Raw genomic sequence first — 22,629 nt, forward strand, 5'->3', positions numbered from 1 at the left:
ATGGCGCAGAGGTTTCCAAAAAAAATGGCGCTAAGGCCGAGAGCAAGAAAAATTTTTTACATAACACCTGACTCGTCACACTTATCAGTCCTTGAAGGCTTTACTGAACACTCAGGCCAAAGAGCTCTCCCTCTAAGTTCTGTGAGAACGATACCATCTCCACTAGCACCACAACGTTTACCATTTCCTGAGAATTTACCATATGCTGGGCACCTTGCCACTCCCTTAACCTATTACTTACTTTTTTTTTTAATTTTTGGAGAGACGGTCTCACTCTGTTGCCCAGGCTGGAGTGCAGTGGTGTGATCTTGGCTCAGTGCAGCCTCAACATCCTGGTCTTAAGTGATCCTCCCACTTCAGTCTCCCAAGTAGCTGGGACTACAGGCATATGCCACCATGTCTGGCTAATTTTTGTATATTTTTGTTGAGATGGGGTTTCACCATGTTGCCCAGGCTGGTTTCGAACTCAAGCTCAAGGGATCCGCCTGCCTCAGCCTCCCAAATTGCTGGAATTATAGCATGAGCCACTGCGCCCAGCTGTGTATTACCTACTTTAATCTTTACCGCAGTTCCGGGAGGAAAGAGCTACTAGCATCATTATTTTATAAATGAAGAGAATAAGGAGAGATTAGGTAAACACCCAAGGTGGTAAGGACAGTAAATGACAGTGCTGAGCAATGTGGCTTAGAGTGCCTCCCCTCAATCTTGAAGCTACATTGCCTTAAAAAAACAGTCGACCTTGCATTGTCAATGATATATTTATGTACATGGTTTTTGGACCCTCTCCTTGACATGGCAGACATAAGGCACTTAGCCTCGTGTCTGGCAGTAAGTGCTTGGTGCTTGATAAATGTCAGCCATTATTGTTGTTGTTGTTGATATTAGTAATTATTTGTGGTGTGGCCCAGAACAGTCTCACCTCCACAATGCTGTTGCAGATACAGAAGCATAAGAATCTGGCCTTACTGCAGCCAGATTTGGCAAAAAAAAAAAAGAAAAGAAAAAAAGGGATGCAATACTTGAGATATACTAGTAAGTTTTTTGTTGTTTATCTGAAATTCAAAGTTAACTGGGCATCTTGTATTATATCTGGCAAGCCTTGACGAGAATCTTCATAACAATCGAGAGAGATGAGCAAAGCACTATGGAGCATGAACAATGTTCCCTGCTAAGCCATATGGTGCTGATTAGCAGTGTTGCAGGCGTTCTGAGAAGGGAGGGCACAATGTGAACTGGGCAACCAGAGAAGGCTCCATGGAGGAGGTGGGACTTCCCAGTCTAGCAGGATGCGGATTTTAAAGGTTTCTGGGCTATAGAAATGGATAATGGAAACAGCAACAGACCAAGTGATTTCTAAAATGTGCTTTTTATGGAATTAAATTAACAGGAACAGAGCTGAAAGAAAGGGATGAAACCCTTATAAGGTTGTTTTTTTTTTTTACATCTGGGTCTTGCTTTGATGTAAGTTGGTTTTGAAAGTGCATAAGACTGGGCGCGGTGGCTCACACCTGTAATCTCAGCACTTTGGGAGTTCAAGGCAAGCCAATCACCTGAGGTCAGAAGTTCGAGAGCACCCTGACCCACATGGTGAAACCTCATCTCCATGAAAAAAAAATACAAAAATTGCCCGGGTGTGGTGGCTTATGCCTGTAATATCAGCTACTTGGGAGGCTGAGGCAGGAGAATTGCTTGAACCCGGGAGGCAGAGGTTGCAGTGAGCTGAGATCATGCCGTTGCACTCCAGCCTAGGCAACAAGAGTGAAATTCCATCTGAAAAGAAAAAAAGAAAGTACATAAGACAATAAGTCATCCATGATAAGTCGTCCGTGACATTAACCTGGGTTAGCCCAAGTAACACAGTTGCTACAAGGCTAGAGGCTTCGTCATTCCTGGTCTTTTGCTAGAAGAAGTGGAATAAGCACAGATTTAACTTCTGAAGCCCACTGGGCCCCAGAGAGAAGCAGTTGAGGCGTGCTGAGGAAAAGGATAAGTCTGAGCTTTGTTGGAGAAAAGAAAATGGGGCATACTTGCTGTCAAGGTGCTGCCCGAATCCTCTCACGTGGAGATGTGAAGTCAGAGAGAGCCGCATGATGCATTGCATGGGCAGAGTGGTCATTCCATTCTTTTATGTGTCAGGCACTGTAAATACATGCTATAATTTAATTCTCACAGTACTCATATTTTATATTGTTATCTTTATTTTGTAAAAGTGGAAACAGAGACTCAGAGAACGGTTCATTCACTGCTGGTCAACCAGCTAGCAAGTGACAGAGCCAGGATTCAAATTTAGGTCTGCCAGATTTCAGATCCTGTTCCTTTTCTCCTCCACCACCCTGACATGAGTCAGTTTTCTGCCAGTCATCTTTAAAGAAACATTCTTCTTTTCCTCCACTTAAGGGACAAGGGCTCTGTTCTCATCCCCAGTGATAGATTTCTTGCGGTTCAGACTGGTAATCAGATTATTCGTCGGTACTCAGGATTTCCTATCAATAGTGAGGCATGTCAACAAGCCTTCATTCTCATCCTCTTACCCTTAAGAGGGCAAATTCTCCCCGATGTACTCCTCCGAGCTTCCTAGGCATCTTTTACTGGAGTGCTAGGTGAGTCCTCAGTACCACCAAAGCCCCCTAAGACACTTCAGTCTCTTAGTGATTCGAGAGGTCCCATTTTCCCCCCGGGTCCTCTGTGTTTGGTGTCCCCACCAAAGAAACGAAGGGAATAAAAAACCCATCTAATTAAAAGAACTTTCCAGGTGCAGGAAACACAATCCAGGCAGGTTACCGGTCAGGGCAGGCTAGCCACTAGCTTTTTCAAAAGTCTAGAAGGACCCCGCTTATGGCACAGGGTAGAGGGAAAGACACTTCAAACTGCAAAAAGCAAAATGTTGTTAAAGGGTTATGAAAACATCTAATTTAATGGAACATGCTTTTCTAGCAGCTTTGAGTTGGAGCTGTGATTGCCTCCTGCAGGGATTTGTGACCTCATCCTTCCTCCCCGACCCTCCCCAAATGTAACTATAGGGTTTTCCCGTTATAATCTGTCATATGGTTTGCAGCAGGAAGTGCGAAATCCCAAGAATGAGTAGAGGCTCAGGTTTCAGACTCTAGAGAGACTCAGGTGAGCTACAAGGAATGGCCTTTGTTTCGTATAAAAACAGCGTTGAAAAGAGAGTGGTTAGTGACCTCTTGGTTTGGAATGAGGTAATTAATTCTCCAGAAACTCCCATCAGTTTCCTGGGCAACAAAATCAATGTGTTGTTGCTAGAAAAACTGGGAATAATAAATTGGTTAAAATTACAGATTTCCTATTTTTTTTTTTTGAATACAGACTTCTTCCTTACCAACCCAAATATAAAAGAAAACAAAACAATTCCAAAACACACACACACTCTCTCTCTTTCTCTCTCTCCCTCTTTACCCTTTCACTCACCCTCACTCTTTAAAAAAATTTAGTTTATTGCTATCTAAATATTATCATGTTTGAGAAGATAAGAAAAGAGAAAGGTGGATCAAATCCCATGCAGGATTGTACACAGAACAAGACAGTTTTTGAACATTTTTGAGGCCAAATATTCTCACGGAGTGGGGTGATGGTAGGGTCAGCATATAGTATCAGAATTCCTGGGGGTGTCCTAGGGAGGGGACCAGTATGCGGTCTTTGTTTATCAAAAAGCATTGAAGTTTTATTTTTTTAAAGACTGGGAAACTGGCTTAGGCTGCCTTAGCTTTTTATCTATTTCAAAACCAAGTAAAGTTTTTGTTTGTTTTTGATGACCAATTTAAGAACTAGGTGAATAGTGAGGTCTTCTCAAAAATCCTACTTAGGGGCTAGGCGCGGTGGTTCACGCCTGTAATCCCAGTACTTTGGGAGGCCGAGGCGGGTGGATCACGAGGTCAAGAGATCGAGACCATCCTGGTCAAGATGGTGAAACCTCGTTTGTACTAAAAATATAAAAAATTAGCTGGGAATGGTGGCGTGTGCCTGTAATCCCAGCTACTCAGGAGGCTGAGGCAGGAGAATTGCCTGAACCCAGGAGGCAGAGGTTGCGGTGAGCCGAGATCGCGCCATTGCACTCCAGCCTGGGTAACAAGAGCGAAACTCCGTCTCCAAAAAAAAAAAAAAAAAAAATCCTACTTATAGCATTTTCTGAACTCCTAGTTGAAATCCAAGTCTATTATTTTTTCTTCTCCTTCTCCCCTGGCAGCTGGGAATCTCTCATTGCATGCCTGAGAACACAGACTCCAGAGTCAAACTGCCTGGGTTTTACCCCAGCTCTCTTCCCTGCCATTTCTCCTCAAATTTAAGATACTGTTGCTGTAAGATGCAATATTATTTTAAGCATCACCAAAAAAAGAAAAAAATGCTGTTAATTAAATTATGACACACAGCTAATATGCCATCAATTGTAGGACACATTCTAATTTCAGTGATGTTAAAATGTGACAAAAATTTATTTTAGAATTAATGTGGTATTTGTTTAGGAAATTTAATCTTTCCCTAACTTAACTTCTCTCTACTTTATCTTTTCACTTAAAAAAGTGGGAATAATAATGGTACCTACCTCAGGGTTGTTGTGAGGATTCAAGAGTTGGTTCATGTAAAATGCTCAGAACTTTCCTTAGAACATAGTAAGTGCTCAATTAACTATTGTTATTATTCACTATATCCCACTCAAATCGACAAATACTTGCTCAGTTGAAGTGTGGAGGTTTTCCTGGTTGTTGTTCTACTAGGGAAAAAAAATAACACAGTAACACCCACATATTCCAAACCATGATTTTAGAGAAATAAAAGCAGGCCAAACTGGGAGGGTGGTAACAGATCGTTTCTCTCTGCCTTGGTCTCTGGGTTTTTCAAGTACGCCCTGATTCCCACAGAAAAGCGCCTGGCTCCTCTGGTAATTGTTCTGTTGTGGGAGGAGTTTTTGCATTCATGATGCTCTCGTGGATTATTTTTGCCAAGTTTTTTGTTGCTCTAAGCACTTCCTGCAGCCACCCCAGCCATAGGAGAATTCTGACCTTAGAGGGATGCCAGGCAGGGTTTGATGCAAACAATCCATGCTGTGCATGGGCCAGATGGCTCCACACAGCAAACACTGTTATTTCATTCACAAAAACAAAGTCAAAAACAAGCTGATTTCGCCATTTTGGGCTCAACCAACGGAAAAGTGAACAGCCCTTTCTCGATAGGCAGGCCCATCTTGTTGTAACTCAGTTTTGCAAATAGATGAACATAGGTGCAAATGAGAATTCCCAAAGTAATCGCTGGCTAGATGCAGACGGCTCCAAAATAAAACTCACCAGGGCAAGGCTCCAAGCCCACATATGTTTTCCAGTCTCTTGGAAACTTTTGCATTTTGTTGTTGTCCTTCGCCTTCTGCTATCCCTAACTTCCTCCCAAGGTTATTGAAGAAATAGATATTTGGATGACTAGACTGTGATCTGGCTGGCACAAATTTAAAGACACATGGCTGTTTTTGCACCCAACCAAGTTTGATCAAAAAAGAAACTGCGTGGGACGGCACACTGGGGCTTAGGATGTCTAGATCCAAGGTTTGAAAAAGCACAGGACTGGGTTTAGGAGGCCTAAGTCCTCACCTGTCTTTTGGGTGACCCAGGTGTCACTTTTCACCATACACTTTTCATCTATACTCTACACATAAGGAATCTAAGGACCAGAAAAGTTCTTAGATTCCTTATCTGTAGAGTATCTCCTTGCCCTACATCACTATGGGTAAGGAATTCTGTAAACACCTGGATCTGCTGGGCATCTTTAAACACCGCACAATGGCTAATTTTATGTGTCAGCTGTGTAGGCTATGGTGCTCAGTTGTTTGATCAGACACTAGTCTAGATGATGCTGTGAAGGGATTTTGTAGATGTGATTAACATTCATAATCAGTTAGCTTTAAGTAACGTGGATGACCCTCCATAATGCAGGCGAGCCTCATCCAATCAGGTTGAAGGCTTTCAGAGTAACAACAGAGGGTTCCTGGAGAAGAAATTCTGTCTCTAGGCTGTAACATACAAATCTTGCCTGTGTTGAAATCCTGTTGGCCTGCTCTAAAATTTTAGGCAGAAGCCTGCAATACTACTCTCATTTGAATTCCCAGTCTGCTCGCGTGCTCTATGGATTTCAGACTTGCCAGCCTCCACAACTACAAGAGCCAATTAAAAAAAAAAAAATCTCTTTTTCTCTCTGCTACAACCATTTGCCCTGACTCACCTTGCACTTGACCTCCCTACCTGACCTTCTCAGCTCTGGCTTATTTTTCTGTGCTTGCCTCACCCTTCAACTCTACATTTCTAGCTTCAACTTTGTGCTTTTTCACCTACATGACCATGATTTAAACTTTCTTTTTGGCCTTGGCTACCATTTATTTCCCTGACTAAAACTTCCTCTGATCTCCCTCCAATCCCGAGACACCACAGATCGACCCAGAGGGACCTGGACAGGTATGACTGAGATCAGCTTGGTGTAGGCATGACTGTTCACGTGCTCACGGCCTCCAGGGCTTCTGCCTTTTGGTGCTTCCACAGCTTACAGCATTCTTGTCTTACATACTTCTGCTCAGAAACCACTCCTTTTTTTTTTTTTTTCTTTTGAGACAGAGTCTTCCTCTGTCACCACGCTGGAGTGCAGTGGTATGATCTCGGTTCACTGCAATCTCCGCCTCCTGGGTTCAAGCAATTCTCCTGCCTCAGCCTCCCAAGTAGCTGTGACTACAGGTGCACACCACCATGCCTGGCTAATTTTTTGTATTTTAATAGAGACAGGGTTTCACTATGTTGGCCAGGATGGTCTCGATCTCCTGATCTGGTGATCTGCCCACCTCTGCCTCCCAAAGTGCTGGAATTACAGGCGTGAGTCACCGCGCCCGGCCAGAAACCACTTTCTTTACACAGTGTTCCCATAATTTTGCAAAGGGTTAAAAACCAGCAGGACTCCTTTCCATCTTCTGGGTGTTGAATTTCTTATTCATGTCACAGGAGACATGTGGTTACAAGAGGACACGGTTGTTAATTAAACGGGAGTGTGTATAATCACTCTTATTCACAAGGGTGATTTTTAAAAATGTCTGTGTTGCCGGGCGCGGTGGCTCACACCTGTAATCTCAGCACTTTGGGAGGCTGAGGCAGGCGGATCACGAGGTCAAGAGATTGACACTATCCTGGCCAACATGGTGAAAACTCATCTCTATTTTAAAAAAAAAAAAAGTGTCTCGTGTGTGTGTGTGTGTGTGTGTGTGTGTGTGGTTTTTTCTAGCAAATGTTTGCAAAGCTCTTGGAGATCCATGGAAAGAGACTGCTTGGCCAATGCCAAGAATTATTAGAAATACAGGCTTTGCTGTTGTTGGCTCTACTCTAGAAGACTCTTATCATATAACAAGTGCTTGCGTTTATAAGGGGCGCCGTACAGGAAGTCTAGGGTGTATTATGACTTCAATGCATTGCCCGTCTGTCAATGTCTGAAGAGTCCTATATATGGTCTCAGTCTAAAGTGTGTTTAAGACATTTAGACATTTTCCTCTCCCTTGTACTCTAGTGGAATCAGGCTGAGCTTGTGTTATATAACACCACCATCCCACTCTGTAATGAGCAACTTCTAAGGAGGAGGTAGCAGGGGGAACAAAGCCACCTGGCCTCTGCCAACCTCTCCATGCTCTGCCAGTGCACCTGCAGGGAGCTCCGAGAGCTTGGCCTGGAAGAGAGACTGCTTATTATGTTTCATTGCATGAGATGACACAGTGCCTTTCCAGGACAGGCTGGACTGAAAAAATCTCTGCCTTTGTTTCTTGGCCCAATTTTATCCAGGGTCCCCCAGGACTTGGGGGATCATTAAGCAGCCGTCTCATCGAACCCCTGCTTTTCACTCTCACCTCACCTGCTTTGAGAAATGTGATAGACTCAGACAGAAACATGAAATATTCATAGGAAGCTCCCGGTGAGCAGTGTCTCAAGAGCTTGCAGGGCTAAACTGGGGAGGTGTCACATGTTGGTTTCACGCCTCAGTAGCACTTGTGCATGGTCCGTGTCTGACCCATTGGTGCGCTAAATCAGCCTGAAGTTTCATCACCATGCCTTGAGTATAAGACAAATATCACTCCCTCTCCCATTGCCTGCTATTGCTAGAGTAGGAGAGGTTATCAATTAGGGCCCTTTCTTTTGGGACAGGAAACCCAGTTCAAATTGGTTTAAGTGAAGAATGAAATGTATTGAATCAATCAACGAAAAATCCCAAGGCTAGCTGGCTTCAGGAGTGGCTGGCTTCAAGGCTCAAATGAGGTCATCAGGGCTTGGTTTCTCTCCATCTCTAGGCTCTGCCTTCTGTTTGACTGGCTTCATTTTCAGCCTTCATGTGGTGGGCCCCAGTAGTTCCAAATTCCCCCTTGTGGTGGCAAGATGGCAGCAACAGTTTCAGCCTCCATAGTATAAAGCAGGGGTCAACACATATTTTCCTTCAAGGTGCCAGATAGGAAAGATTTTTAGGCTTTGTGGACTGTGTGGTTTCTGTTGCAACTACTCAGCTCTGCTATTATAGTGTGAAAACAGCCATAGATAATACATAAATGAATGAGCATGGCTGTGTTTCAATAAAACTTTATTTACAAAAACAATGGGCTGGATTCACTCTGCCAGCTGTAGTTTGCCTGCCCCTGTTAACTATATACAGTTGTTGGCAACTTTGGCTGCTGAGCCGGGGATGTGCCTCCTGGCTTGTCTTGTAATTGGGTATGGCCATATGACTGAGTTCTTGCTAAAAGAACCTAGGTGGAAGTTATGTGGACCCTTTCTAGGTCAAAACTTGTAATAAGCCGGTATGGCCCTTCACATTCTTTACCTTCTGCAGCTGAATGCAGATGATGAAGAAGTTTTAGGAGTGGCAAAGCCACAGGATAGGGAGTCTGATTCCTGAATCACTGTGTGGAGTGGACCCACTTATGACCAGGAACAACTACCTCAGACTGTTATATAAGAAGGAAATAAATTTCCATTGTGTTTGAGTCATTATACATTTTTCTTTTCTTTTTTTTTTTAAGACGGGGTTTCACCATGTTGGTCAGGCTGGTCTTGAACTCCTGACCTCGGGTGATCTGCCCGCCTTGCCCTCCAAAGTGCTTGGATTACAGGCATGAGCCACCACGCCCAGCCTGATTTATTTTCAACAGCAGTTTACCTACCTTAAGTAGTAAAGAAGTCAGTGTCAGGAAGAGTGCTAATGTATGCGATCATCATCATAGGTAGCACCCAGTAGTTGTGCCATAGGAAGCAAGAAAGCAGAATAGGTTGCATAAATGGAGACCTGTGTTACGCTGTGACTAAACAGTTCTTAAAACAATTTGGAAGGTCAAGCAAATATCTGCTGTCCCTGTGACTCTAGGGAAAGCCATTATAAACAGATATAACGTTAGCGTGTGTTACAGTTGAGGTATTTGCCGCTTATCACAAGTTATTACTAGAAAAATATATTCCCTGGCAATGATTGGTCAGTTTATAAGCAGAAACAAAAGAGAATAAAAAGTCCCCAAATTTGGAAACGCCTATTGATTCTGGACACCCAACTGGAAATAAGACTAAATCAGAAAACGAAAAACAAAGACCAAAAAATCCAAAACCAAAAAACTCAAACCCAATTGCCCTCCTCTAAAAACAGAAAAAACAACAAAAACCTTTGAGGAGAGAAAAGCCCATTAAGAATTCTCAGTTAGGTCCCATTTGTCTATTTTGGCTTTTGTTGCCAATGCTTTTGGTGTTTTGGTCATGAAGTCCTTGCCTACGCCTATGTCCTGAATCAAACTCCACAGCTTCTGCACAGCAAAAGAAATAGTCATTAGAGTGAATCGGCAACCAACAGAATGGGAAAAAATTTTTGCAGCTTACCCTTCTGACAAAGGGCTGATATCCAGAATTTACAAAGAACTAAAACAGATTTACAAGAAAAAAACAAACAAGCCCATTCAAAAGTGGGCGAAGGAAATGAACAGATACTTTACAAAAGAAGACATACATGAGGCCAACAAACATATGAAAAAATGCTCATCATCACTGGTCATTAGAGAAATGCAAATCAAAACTACCTTGAGATACCATCTCACGCCAGTTAGAATGGCGATCATTAAAAAATCTGGAGACAACAGATGCTGGAGAGGATGTGGAGAAATAGGAACACTTTTACACTGTTGGTAGGAGTGTAAATTAGTTCAACCATTGTGGAAGACAGTGTGGCGATTCCTCAAGGACCTAGAAATAGAAATTCCATTTGACTCAGCAATCCCATTACTGGGTATATATCCAAAGGATTATAAATAGTTCTACCGTAAGGACACATGAACACGAATGTTCATTGCAGCACAGTTTACAATAGCAAAGACCTGAAACCAACCCAAATGACCATCGATGATAGACTGGACAGGGAAAACGTGGCACATATACACCATGGAATACTATGCAGCCATCAAAAACGATGAGTTTGCGTCCTTTGTAGGGACATGGATGAACCTGGAAACCATCATTCTCAGCAAACTGACACAAGAACACGAAATCACACACCGCATGTTCTCACTCATAGGCGGGTGTTGAACAATGAGAACACATGGACACAGGGAGGGGAGCACTACACACTGGGGTCTGTTGGGGGGAAATAGGGGAGGGACAGCAGGGGTGGGGAGTTGGGGAGACATAGCATGGGGAGAAATGCCAGATATAGGTGAAGGGGAGGAAGGCAGCAAATCACACTGCCACGTATGCACCTATGCAACAATCTTGCATGTTCTTCACATGTACCCCAAAACCTAAAATGCAATTAAAAAAAAAGAATTCTCAGTTAAATACAGCAGCTCAACTCTGCAACAAAAGGTTCCTTTCCACCCAAACCTGTTGTTCAGATGGTCTCAAGGTGGCTGCCATTAAATCGAGAGAAATCTGTGGAGAGAAGAAAGCAAATAATTCAGGCGTCAGAACTAGGTCTAGGAAGGAACTTTAGGTATGGTTACTGGCACTTGGAATTTACTGTAAACGAATAAATGGGAAGCTTTCTGTTTTTGAGGGAATTGTGTTACCAAAAAAAATCAAAAAAAAAATCGCAAGCTTGGATGAAATAATCTCTCTTTTTTTTTTTTTTTTTTGGAGACAGAGTCTTGCTCTGTTGCCAGGCTGGAGCACAGTGGCGCAATCTCGGCTCACTGCAACCTCTGCCTCTCGGGTTCAAGCGATTCTTCCACCTCAGCCTCCCAAGTAGCTGGGACTACAGGCACGTGCCAAACGTGCCAACGGCTAATTTTTGTATTTTTAGTAGAGATGGGGTTTCACCATGTTGGCCAGGATGGTCTCGATCTCTTGACCTCGTGATCCACCCACCTCGGCCTCCCAAAGTGCTGGGATTACACGCATGAGCCACTGCGCCCGGCCGAAATGGTCTTCGATTGGTTAAGCCTTACCCTTCCGTGCTAAATTCGTATGAGCAGAAAGTGAGCTGTGTTAAATGCAATTTACACGAGGCCATTGGCTTGGACTGAGCTCCTGCACTGGGCCCAACAGACTAAATCAAAATGGGGTCACTCATGCTAAAGTTCCACATCACCAAACTGAAATTAAGTTGTTTATGTGACTTTCCAAAAAAACAGGAGAGAGAAAGGGATAACAGCCAAATCCTCAAGCAGGCCAGTTTTAGCCAACATAAGAAAGTCCCCTCTGCACCAGCCTGGGCAACAAAGTGAAACCCCATCTGAACAAAAAATAAAAATTTAGCCAGGAATGGTGGTGCACATGTGTAGTCCCAGCTATTCGGGAGGCCAAGGCAGGTGGATCACTTATGCCCAAGAGTTTGAGGTTGCAGTGAGCTGTGATTGCGCGTTAACTCTATCTTGGGCAGTGGAGCAAAACCCTGTCAAAAAAAGAAGGAAGGGAGGGAGGGAGGGAGGGAGGGAAGGAAGGAAGGAAGCCCCCTCTGCTTTAACCTTTACCCTTTACCAGAAATGTAACTTTGAGACAGTCAATCCATGTTTTGTTTCCTGTGCCTGCTTTTCTCAGCCCTTTTCTGTCTATAAAATCAAGCTCCTCTGCTTGGCTCATCAGAACACTCACTTTATTTCATGGAATGAAGTGTTGCCCCATTCTAGAATTGCAAATAAAGCCAATTAAGACCTTTATACTAAATTTATTTTAATTTTGTCTTTTGACAGCTCTATAAAAGGTGTAGTCTTTAAGGAGGGCACTCCAGAAGTGAGTAAAAATAATAATGGACAAGGAAGGATACCCTAGAGGGTAGAGTAAGGGGCCCTAAATAAAAATAGATAAGAAATTCTTCCCAGAGAGCAGATTAGAGACTAAGCAAGGAATTTATCTCCCCTGCCAGGCGGAGGGTCTTTACACTGTTAGCTCAGCAGAATGCCATCATGCTATCAACCAAGGACTGTGTTCGTCTCATTTTTCTTTTTTTCTGAATGGGAGTCTTTTTGCCGTTATAAGGTCTTGGGTCCACTACAGTATAGTGGACATGTGTTAGAGGGACAGGTAACTGGTCTTTGAGTTCGTCAATTGCTGGACCATGACAAACCGCATACAGACCCGATTAAGAAGATACTGTGTCCTCAAGCATCCTGGACTTTGAGGTGGATGTAGTGACTGAATGGGGTTTTTATTCTCGAGGAGGGCATAGGTATAGTCTCACGAGGGAAGAAGTGTGCAAATGGACAGGTGGCATACAGGAGGGTGGACTGTGACAGACTGACAGCTGTTTACTAGAAATCCATTTCCTTTTCATCCTGAACACAGCTGGACCACACGTTCCTGGCTGTACAAGCAATTAGGTGTGGCTACATGATTGAGTTCTAGCCAACAGAATGGGAGTGGAAGTGATGTGGGTTGTTTCCAGGCCAAGAAGCCGGTGTGTCCTCTCCTGGCTCCCATTCCTTTCCGCTGGCTGAATACAGATAATGATGAGGCCTGCGACCCTAAGGGACAGTGCAGCCAGGAATCAGAAGGAGCCTGGGTTTCTGAATCATCACATGGAGGAGAGCTGACTTCATCTGGGAGAGTTGTCTTCAGTTGGATCCTGGGTGAGTGAAAAATAAACTCCGATTGTTTTTGAGCAATTATAAGATTTTGTATACTTGTTACCACAGCTTAGTTTATTTAGTTAATATAAGAAGCAACATGATATCTTTTTTTCTATGTGTCCTTAACACATTCTCTTTCTGCTGGCTTTTGTTGCCACTCTGACGTAACTCAGTTGTTAGCTGGAGTCTCCCTTTCCCCTGAGGTCTAGGTGAAATTGGAAATATTGCCTTATCCTACAGGTATCTAAAGCTTTCCCAAGATATTTCTCAATTCCCAATGGAGCTTCTATTTTCTGTTTTTAACGATTCCTTTTCCTCTTGAAGTCTTCAGCTCAAATGGTGTCTCTCTCTTTTTTTTTTTCTTCTTTTTTTTAGAGACAGAGTCTTGCTTTGTTGCCTGGACTGTAGTGCAGTGGCACAATCACAGCTCGCTGCAGCCTGGAACTCCTGGGCTTAAGCGATCCTCCTGCCTTGGCCTCCGAAAATGCTAGAATTACAGGTGCAATCCACCGTACCTGGCTCGTCTTTGTTCCGTTCCACCTTTTTTCTTATTTTTTTTTTGAGCTACACACGCATACATATATACTTCTCACTCACACAAATTATGAGCATAAGAGGTTGTAGTGAGAAATTGGTGAGAAATGAGTGGAGGAAGGGCTTACACTCACAGTTGTGCAAACCTCAAACGAAACAGAAGTGTCACCACCCTTAAGTCACCTACCACTGGTGAGTTTCCCTGGTCCTTAACATGTCTCCTTAGTTTTTATTCTTCTCTCTCCCTCTATTTGTCTTTATTCCTTTTACTTGTACCAAGAGCCAGATAAAAAGCCCTTGGATACTCTGGAAAGACTACCAAGTTGGTACATTGGGAAATCTAACAGTTGTATCAGAGTGAGCATAGAAAGTCAGCACCAAGACAAAAGTATGCTAAATTGCAGGGTCTTTATTGCCGGCGGCCACGGAGGACTCATGTTTCTCCAACCCGTGGCCCCGAAAGGAGGGTGTCAAGACCTTTTATGCCCGAAAACCACCTCCTGGGTGGTGGTGAGGGTGAGGGGCTTCGGACTTTTCGAGGGCCAGTGGACTTTGGACATTCTGATTGTTACTTAAGTGGTTCACAGAAGTTAAGATGAGCGTTAGTTTATACATTGTCTGGATAGGGTTGAAATTACAGATCTTAGTTACTTATTGCAAGTCGCAGGGACCAAGATGGCGTGGGTTTGGACTGCTTGCCTGTCACATCAGGGTTACAGAGGGCAGTTTCAACAGAAAGCCAAGGTATGGTCGAGGTATGCAGTTTATGGGGCTTTTACCTTGTCACATTCTCCCCTTGTTTTATTTACAGGAATTAAATCATTAATTCCTCCAGTAGGTTAGTATTGTTTGTTTGTTCTAAGGGGGGTTTGCTATAGGGATTTACAGCATGGATTAGGGTGGCGAGGGTGGTGACCGCGAAGAGCGTATGAGTTTTAGCTTTAGTGAATCAGGGGATGAATGGTTGACGCTCTGTTTTACAAACTCACCTCTTTGGCCTGGGTTCGTTTCCTGGTCAGGGAACCACATTTGGAGGCCTCAGTGAAATTTCATTATTTATATTCCTCCATCACCTGGACAAAAGCCCTTTAAAACTTCGACGGGGCGGCTGCTCCCACCTTGGGGACCTCTAGGGGAGGCGTCCCCTAAGATGTTCCAGGGCCCCAAAGTTCCAGCCCCATGGAGGACAGGCGACTACCCAGCCCACATTCACCCAAAATAACAATTGGATGCTTTTCCCAATTGCTACTTGGAGGGGAGGCAGAATCCTGCCTGGGGTACAAAGCGAAGTAAGAGGATCACACTCAGCCTCTACTTTGTCATCCTGAGCAATTCAGCTCCAGCCCCAATATGCACACCTTACTAAAATAGAAGAAATGTACAGAATAAAATAGAATTAATATATTTTGCTCAACCCACCCTTTTTAGAAGTTTAAAACAAACAAACAAACAAAAAAAAGTCTGTTTTTATGTAATCATGTCCCTGGGGACTCACCCCAACCCCATGTGGCTTATCAGAGTGTTCATTAAAAATGTATCCTTCTCTTTCTGGGTGTTGTTAGCCTAAATTTTCCAATTTTCTTTGGATTTTTGGTGACATTTTAATAATCCTACTGAAGTTTCACTACTGCTTATAGATTGGCATTGCAGGCAGATCTACCAGCTTCCTCCTGATATAGGATCGCTCAACTCTTTCTCTACATTTTAAGAGAAAAGCCAAGAAGATTTCTTCTTTATCTCCAGCGGAGTGTCTTTTGTCCTTCTCTGATGTCTTGGCACCAACTTGTGTTTGTTATTGAAAGATTTCCTGAGCAGCTTATCATGGTACTTTCCCATACAAAGATAATTCTTCCTCTAAAATAAATCTAGGTTCTAGCTGGTAATATCGTAAAAGCTTTTTTTTTTTTTTTTTTTTTTTTTACCTTGTTTCATATGTACTTGATAGAATGCAGTTATTTTAGCCCTGGCACTAAATTAACTTTCAGCTCCAGCAGGGTTGTCATGTACAGTTGTATAGGTTGTATACTAAGCCACGCTAGAGAGCACCTTTTACCTATAGTGTATGTGATTGGTAATTTCTAGAGTTGTACAGTCCACAACCTGTGCAACCATATGTTGTACAGTCCTGTCTCAAGGACCACCCACCACCATCCAACTATTATCTCAATGGCCGAATTCCAAATTTCTGGGAGAAAACATTTGCTGGTTCGTTTTGGGCCAGTTGTCCACTCTTCTCCAATCAGATATGCTCAGAGTGGAAATACCATGTTGTAGGCACACAGGTTCAGAGCCTCGCTGCCTTTGGGGAGTCCATCTGGGGGAAGTGGGAAACAGTCCTCAGGGAAGGGGTTGTATGAGAAGGGCAGACATCTCAAAACACGGCATTACCAAGGGCCAGTGATTAAAAAATTGAATAGTCCAAGGGCACATTGAATATAATCTATGCTGATGTTTTTCAAACTATGAGGTAGGAACCATTATGGGCTATGAAGTCAATGTAGTGAGTCATATTTCTAAAAAACATACAAATGAAATAAAAGAGATGTAGATATTAGAAAAGATTAGCATGCAATCCACCTAGTAAAGGTAAACTAGTATATAAAGTGTGGATTGTGGTGCAAAACAATCAAAAACAAACCAAAGCCCAAACCAAACAGATGGGAGTTTCACTCCTGTCTGCCTGCCCACAGGTTTGATGCCGGCACCCTAGGGACATTTATCTGAGAGGATCTTTCTAGGCCTTGTCTCCCTCACTACTCCTGTGATCTTGCCTTGTTTTCTTTGCTGAAACTTTGTTTTGAATCTGATTCCTGCTCCCCACTCATTCAGGTCTCAGACTTTCTTTCTCTCAGCTCCATGTCCAGGCCGAACTCTGGGAAGTTCATCCTGGTTTGATTCCCCAGTGTCCCAGGAAGTGAAGGTTGAAAAGATTCTAACACTGTGAGTTGCCAAGCCCAGCCTTCCTTTGCCTCACTTACTAGGAAATAGAACCCTTCTTTGGTTCCTGAGCGTACCCTTTATCTTGGGAGATGGCTGGTTGGAGTCTCCAGTCTGTAGAAGTAGGACCTCAATTTAGTTGTGCTCATCTGAGTCAGAGACTTGCTTGCTTCCTGACCCCAGCCTATGGCTACCTTTGCCTAATTGAAACAACTGAGCTTTTGCTTAAATGTTCTGCTCTGTATTCTCTGTGCTAGGGTTTTGTAAGCCAAGTAGTCCTGGAGACTGGACAATGTCATCAACATCTCCCTCTTCCCATTGACAGGCTCTGGTTATGTCCCTTGTCTGGATGAAGCCATGAGCAGAATCCTGCTGCCTGCCTGTCTTCCAGGGCCCTCTGCCACATGTTGCCTGTGGAGATCACCTACAAGCTAGCTGGGGACAACAGTTTTCTGCACCAGGCATGTACATAGGACCAGCCTCCTCCTACTTCTCCTACCTATAGATTCCTTCTCTCGAATCCCTGGGTTTATCATCTCTGGTTTTCTATACCTGCTTCCTGTCCTTGATTTTGGTGACTAGTTTGGATGTCCTTCTCTGCATCCATGGCCTTAGCTCTCCTACTTCCTTTCTCTTTTGAACTGGCCGAGCCTTCGAGGGACATCTACAACTTCTTCTAATAATTCCCCTTATATAGGGCTGCTAGATTTAACAAATAAGAATACAGGACACCTTGTTAATTTTACATTTCCACTGGCAACAAATAATATTTGCATGTCCCATGCCATCTATGGGGCATACTTCTACTAGAAAAATATTCACTGTTCATCTGAAATTCAGATTTAACTGCGAATTCTGTTTTTTGTCTGGCAACCCTACACCTGCAGTTTCTTGCTGAAGAAATGGTCTTAAACTCTTTATGCACAGATAGGTAGTCATGCTGTGTCCCATAGGACCCCACCTCTACCCCGTCCCCAGCGTCATAGCTGATTGGATCAGGAGTGAGCACTTGACCCAAGGTCAGCTAGTGCATAGGTCAGCCCACAGTCTAAAAAGTAGCCTGGTACAAGACTTTTGCACCAGAGGGAAATAGTGATTAAGTGAACCAATCAGAGTTTCTCTCTCATGAGTGAGAGCATAATCAGTAAGACAGAGCGAGAGAGTCGGTTAGTAGAAAGAACAAAAGTCAAAAGATACATAGAGAGAAAAAACCAGTAAATAGAATTCATGAAGCGGTAGAAGTCCTGAGCAAGCACCTCTGTGGCGAGGGAAGGAGGGTGGGAAGGACTTGGTCAGTTGCAACAGGAGCAGCTGAAGTAGAAAGAGAGAGGAAGGAAACAGCGGAGTCATGATAATGGTAGTACGCCAGGGACCAGTGAGCACCAGATCTGAAAGTCCATGAGATAACCTGCTGATTCGACTACCAGCTTCCAGACCCCAAACCAAGAACAAAACTCCGTATGACTCCCAAACTCCCTAGGCTGGGTCATGGTTCTTTTTCTTTCTGTGCAGTCTGGTGGTTTAGTTCAGTTCACACGAGAAGCCTACAGACTTGGCTGACCTTTCTCATTTCTATTTCTATCCTTACGATGAATCTCCATAACTTCTGGTATGAAGTTAACCTAACCTCGAAGGGAAGCACTCTTAGCTCTGTTTGTGCTGTTCAACACACCATCCAGGGGAAGGAGATCGCTCCCCAGTGCTGTCCATCTCTCACTGCCATGCAAATCTCCAGATACTGATGCCTGCTGGAACTGACCTGGAACTTCTGACCCCAGGCCTTATAGCACTGCCTGCCCTGTGAAATCTTGGTTCCGGAATCTTCCTGTCCTCAGTGACCTAGTGCCTACAGTGTCTGACACATGCCTGAAGACCAATGACTGTATGCACAAATGCAGTCAAATTCGTCTCTTCTGGCTCCTGTGGTTGTGGTGGACAGGAGATGGAAGCCCTGAATGAGAGTTCTGGCTCTGCAGCTTCCTCACTGCATAACCATGGGCAAGCTACTCAAATCCTTTAAGCCTCCATTTTTTCCTCTGTGAAATGAGGATGGCATTACCTACCTGTTAGAGCTGTTGTGAGATTTAAAATAGCAGACGTCGAAAGCCTATACATAATGAGCCCTCTGAAAAACTTTACTGCATCTAAGTATAAGGAAGCTACATTTGTTAGGCTTGCACTTTATGAGACAGATGAGTAGAAAACAAACAGACAAATCTCCTGATATAAGATTCCTCTTGGCAAAGGATGGCAGCCATTTATGTTGGCCAGTTGGCAAGAGAAGAAGCCGAGTTTATAGTTCACTGGGTTTGCAGGACAAAAATCTTGCAATTTTGGGCAAATTTTTATTTTTAAATTATTTGGATTATTTTCAGAATTTCAAAAAGATGAATCTTTATTCTTACTTTTGTATTTGTCTCTTTTAAATGTTCTTAAATTTGCTTCAAATGCCCCTGCCCCAAGTTCCATGATCTGAGGGAGAAGAAGATGAAAAATGCACTTTGTGATACAAAATGGATGATTCTTTATGGTCCTGCACAGCTGCATGTTCCAGCATCATATTAACCTCTGGATCTTCTCAGCATTCACTCTGGAATTTTTTAAATGTCATAACAGTGTACTTTCAAAATAATATCCTTGTTCACCCCCTCCTCCCCAGTTGTGTAATATTGTCAGGATGTTTTATCTGGTGCCATATATCTTGCATGTGACAAAGCCATTTCCCCAAACAAACCATCACATATGTCCACACTGTCTATAAATTTTAAATCCTGACATCAACACTATTACCTTCTGACATCTGGATTGGCCTGAGTTGTGCAAAATTCAGGGGGTGATGTTTTTAAGGAATGAGGGGATGTCACTCTTTTCTTTCTGATGGGTCCCCTCTGGAGAAAGTGATGTCAGGAGCACGCAAGACTTAACCCTGCTGGAGAAAGCCCCAGATACTCTCCCCAGGGTACCCGGAGATGAAGCAGGCCAGATCTGTAAGCATCTCCACCTCTAGGGGTGACAACAAGGTCACCCTATACTTAGGTTTGGCTTTATAATAATACATCTGGTATCAATAGAGATTCTTTCTTTTCAAAGTGCTTTCCTATTTATGATCTCATTTTGCTCTTGCAGAAGGAAGAAGAAAGGGCACTGGTTAGGAAGCAAACTTGAGTTTCCCCTGCTCTGTGACTGAGCAAGTCACTTCACCTTTCTCAGGTTCAGTTTCCCCATCTGTGAAGTGCTATCATAATGGCTGTTGAGTGCTTAGGGTTGTGTAAGTGCAAATGTTGCTGTGGGTTGGGCGGGGAATGCTTAAGGAAATACAAAAAGCCATAGACAGAAATGCACTGTGATGATGAAAGTCTTTTAGACCCTCTGGAAGTTGTAGAGCTGGAAGGAACTTCAGAAATAATAGTAAAGAACTTTCAGTCTTTATCCTGTGAGGATGCACAGATGAATCGTGGGCAGGAGCAGGACACATTACTTGGATGGCTCAGATTTTTGGTTTCTCACTTTAAGAGGCACCTAAACTGTCAGCAAAATGCCATCGCTGGCTTTGGCTCCTTCTACACCCCACTCTCTCTCACTCACTCAGGAAAGAATACCAGAATGCAAGTGAGAGACGTTATTATAAGGGTAACCTTGATTTCACTCTAATTTATTTTTCAAAAATGCAAACTTAAGATTCTCACATGGAACAAAAACCCAGAATGACTCAAGCAACAGTTGATATTTATTGACTTGTGAAATAAAAGAATATCCAGTAGTAGATGCTTTAGTCACGGCTAGATCCAGGGGATCAAATGGTTTCCTCAGGACTTAGACTATGTATTCATCTCTAGGTTCTGCTTTTCTTTGTATTGACACTGTCAGATTGAATCTTTTCATGAGTGATAAATGACTGTTGGCAGGCTTTGGCTTGTATCCTCAAAGCTTAGCACCCTCTGTGTAAAGAGAGCTTTCTTCTCCCAGTAGTTTCAGCGTTAAGTTCTAGGATTAAGAGCCACTGGACTGACTTGGAATCACTGTCCCCCAGTCCTTGAATCAGCCAATGTCTTCAGGGCAGTGGGATATGCTGATTGCTTAGCACTGTATCCTCTCTTTCTTTCTTTCTCTCCAGGATGGAAGTGGGGATGGAGGTGGGATCAGCATCATTTGAACCATATGGACTAAGAGGGGCTATGGGGGTATTCCCTAAAGGAAGATTGAGGGTGGTTACTAGAAAATGGAAGAATGGAAGCAGAGTGGGCAAAACCAACAGCTGTTCACTACAGTAAATAACCAACTTGGACAATTATTAGTGAGCAAGTACTTGTAACACATGTCGCACCTGGGGTTGTGATTCACCAGTGTGTTTGCACAATGTGGTGCTAATTCAACCTGCCCATTTTAATGATTTTATCAGCATTTAATTCTGATCTAATTCAACCTGCCCATTTTAATGATTTTATCAGCATTTAATAAGTTTGTTTGGCCATAATGAGTTATAGTTTTGTTTGTGGTTTTGACACCTCATTAGAGGTTTCATCAGTGTAAGGAGCAAACCTAAGAGCTCTTCTCACAGGTTTCCCAAGAGAGAAATTGCCCCTGCAAAGGTGAGGAGTCTCGCTTTATATAGATAGCATCCACATTTCTTTTCCTTTCTTTTCTTTTTTTTGAGACAGAGTCTCGCTCTATCGCTAAACTGGAGTGCAGTGGCGCGATCCCGGCTCACTGCAACTTCCGTTTTCCGGTTTCAAGGGACAACAGGCACGCACAACCACGCCCGGCGAATTTTTTGTACTTTTTTTTTTTTTTTTTGGAGACGGAATTTCGCTCTTGTTACCCAGGCTGGAGTGCAATGGAGCGATCTCGGCTCACCGCAACCTCCGCCTCCTGGGTTCAGGCAATTCTCCTGCCTCAGCCTCCTGAGTAGCTGAGATTACAGGCACGCGCCACCATGCCCAGCTAATTTTTTGTATTTTTAGTAGAGACGGGGTTTCACCATGTTGACCAGGATGGTCTCGATCTCTTGACCTCGTTATCCGCCCGCCTCGGCCTCCCAAAGTGCTGGGATTACAGGCGTGAGCCACCGCACCCGGCCAGCATCCGCACTTCTTGCAGTGGAAAACAAAACCTCACAAAATGTAATACATTTGGTTTCCTAACCTTTTCATGACCCCAGGGTGGTAGAAGAAAGTGCAAGTTTTATCACCTGGATTTAGAGACAAGGAAATTGAAATGGAGAGAGAATTGGGCTCACGTGCAGGCAGCGTGGCTAGCTGCCTCTATGGTGTGATCTGAGGCACCTCACGTGGCCTACTATTATACTATTACTGTAAACCTCTAAATGAAATTAAAAAAGTCTCTGCCACTGAAGTGCTTTTTTTTTTAAGATGGAGCCTTGCTCTGTCGCCAGGCTGGAGTGCAATGGCACAATCTCAGCTCTCAGCTCACTCAACTTCCGCCTCCTGGGTTCAAGCAATTCCCCTGCCTCAGCCTCCCCAGTAGTTGGGACTACAGGCACACGCCACCATGCCCAGTTAATTTTTGTCTTTTTAGTAGAGACAGGGTTTCACCATGTTGGCCAGGATGGTCTCGATCTCCTAACCTTGTAATCCACCCACTTTGGCCTCCCAAAGTGCTGGGATTACAGGAGTTAGCCACTGTACCCGACTGAAGTGCTTCTTAATGACATGTGTGTAGTTTAATGGGATCAAGGCATTGGATCACCTGAAGACCAATGTAGAATGAATGCATTTTTAGGAGTTGGTTCAATTCAACAAATAGTTATTGAGTATCTGCTACTAGTTCTACCACTGAGGATGTTTTGGTTACAAGTACAGGCAAACCTTGGATACATTGCAGGTTCAGCTCCAGATCACTGCAACAAAGTGAATATTGCAATAAATCTAGTCACATGAATTTTTTGGTTTCCCAGTGCATATAAAGGTTGTTTACACTTTACTGTAGTCTGTTCAATGTACAATAGTATGATGTATAAAAATGTACATACCTCAATTAAAAAATCCTTTTTTGTTAAAAAATGCTGACACAGACACAAAGTGAGTACATGCTGTTGCTGTTGGAAAAATGGTGCTGATTGACTTGCTTGACACAGAGTTGTC

General features: G+C 43.4%; 1 protein-coding gene across 1 annotated transcript in view; it reads left to right on the forward strand.

Annotated features, from left to right (window-relative positions):
• The first annotated feature begins 13,039 nt into the window (after positions 1-13,039).
• Positions 13,040-22,629, forward strand: part of XPNPEP1 (X-prolyl aminopeptidase 1) — an 87,504-nt gene continuing 77,914 nt past the window's right edge. Inside the window, exon 1 of the mRNA XM_064373891.1 lies at positions 13,040-13,057. The gene's annotated coding sequence lies outside the window, so the exon portion shown is untranslated. The remainder of the gene's footprint in view (positions 13,058-22,629) is intronic.

Source organism: Aotus nancymaae, unplaced genomic scaffold (genome assembly GCF_030222135.1).
Source record: "Aotus nancymaae isolate 86718 unplaced genomic scaffold, 86718_ANA_hifiasm-v0.15.2.pri h1tg000010l, whole genome shotgun sequence".
Lineage (NCBI taxonomy): Eukaryota > Metazoa > Chordata > Mammalia > Primates > Aotidae > Aotus > Aotus nancymaae.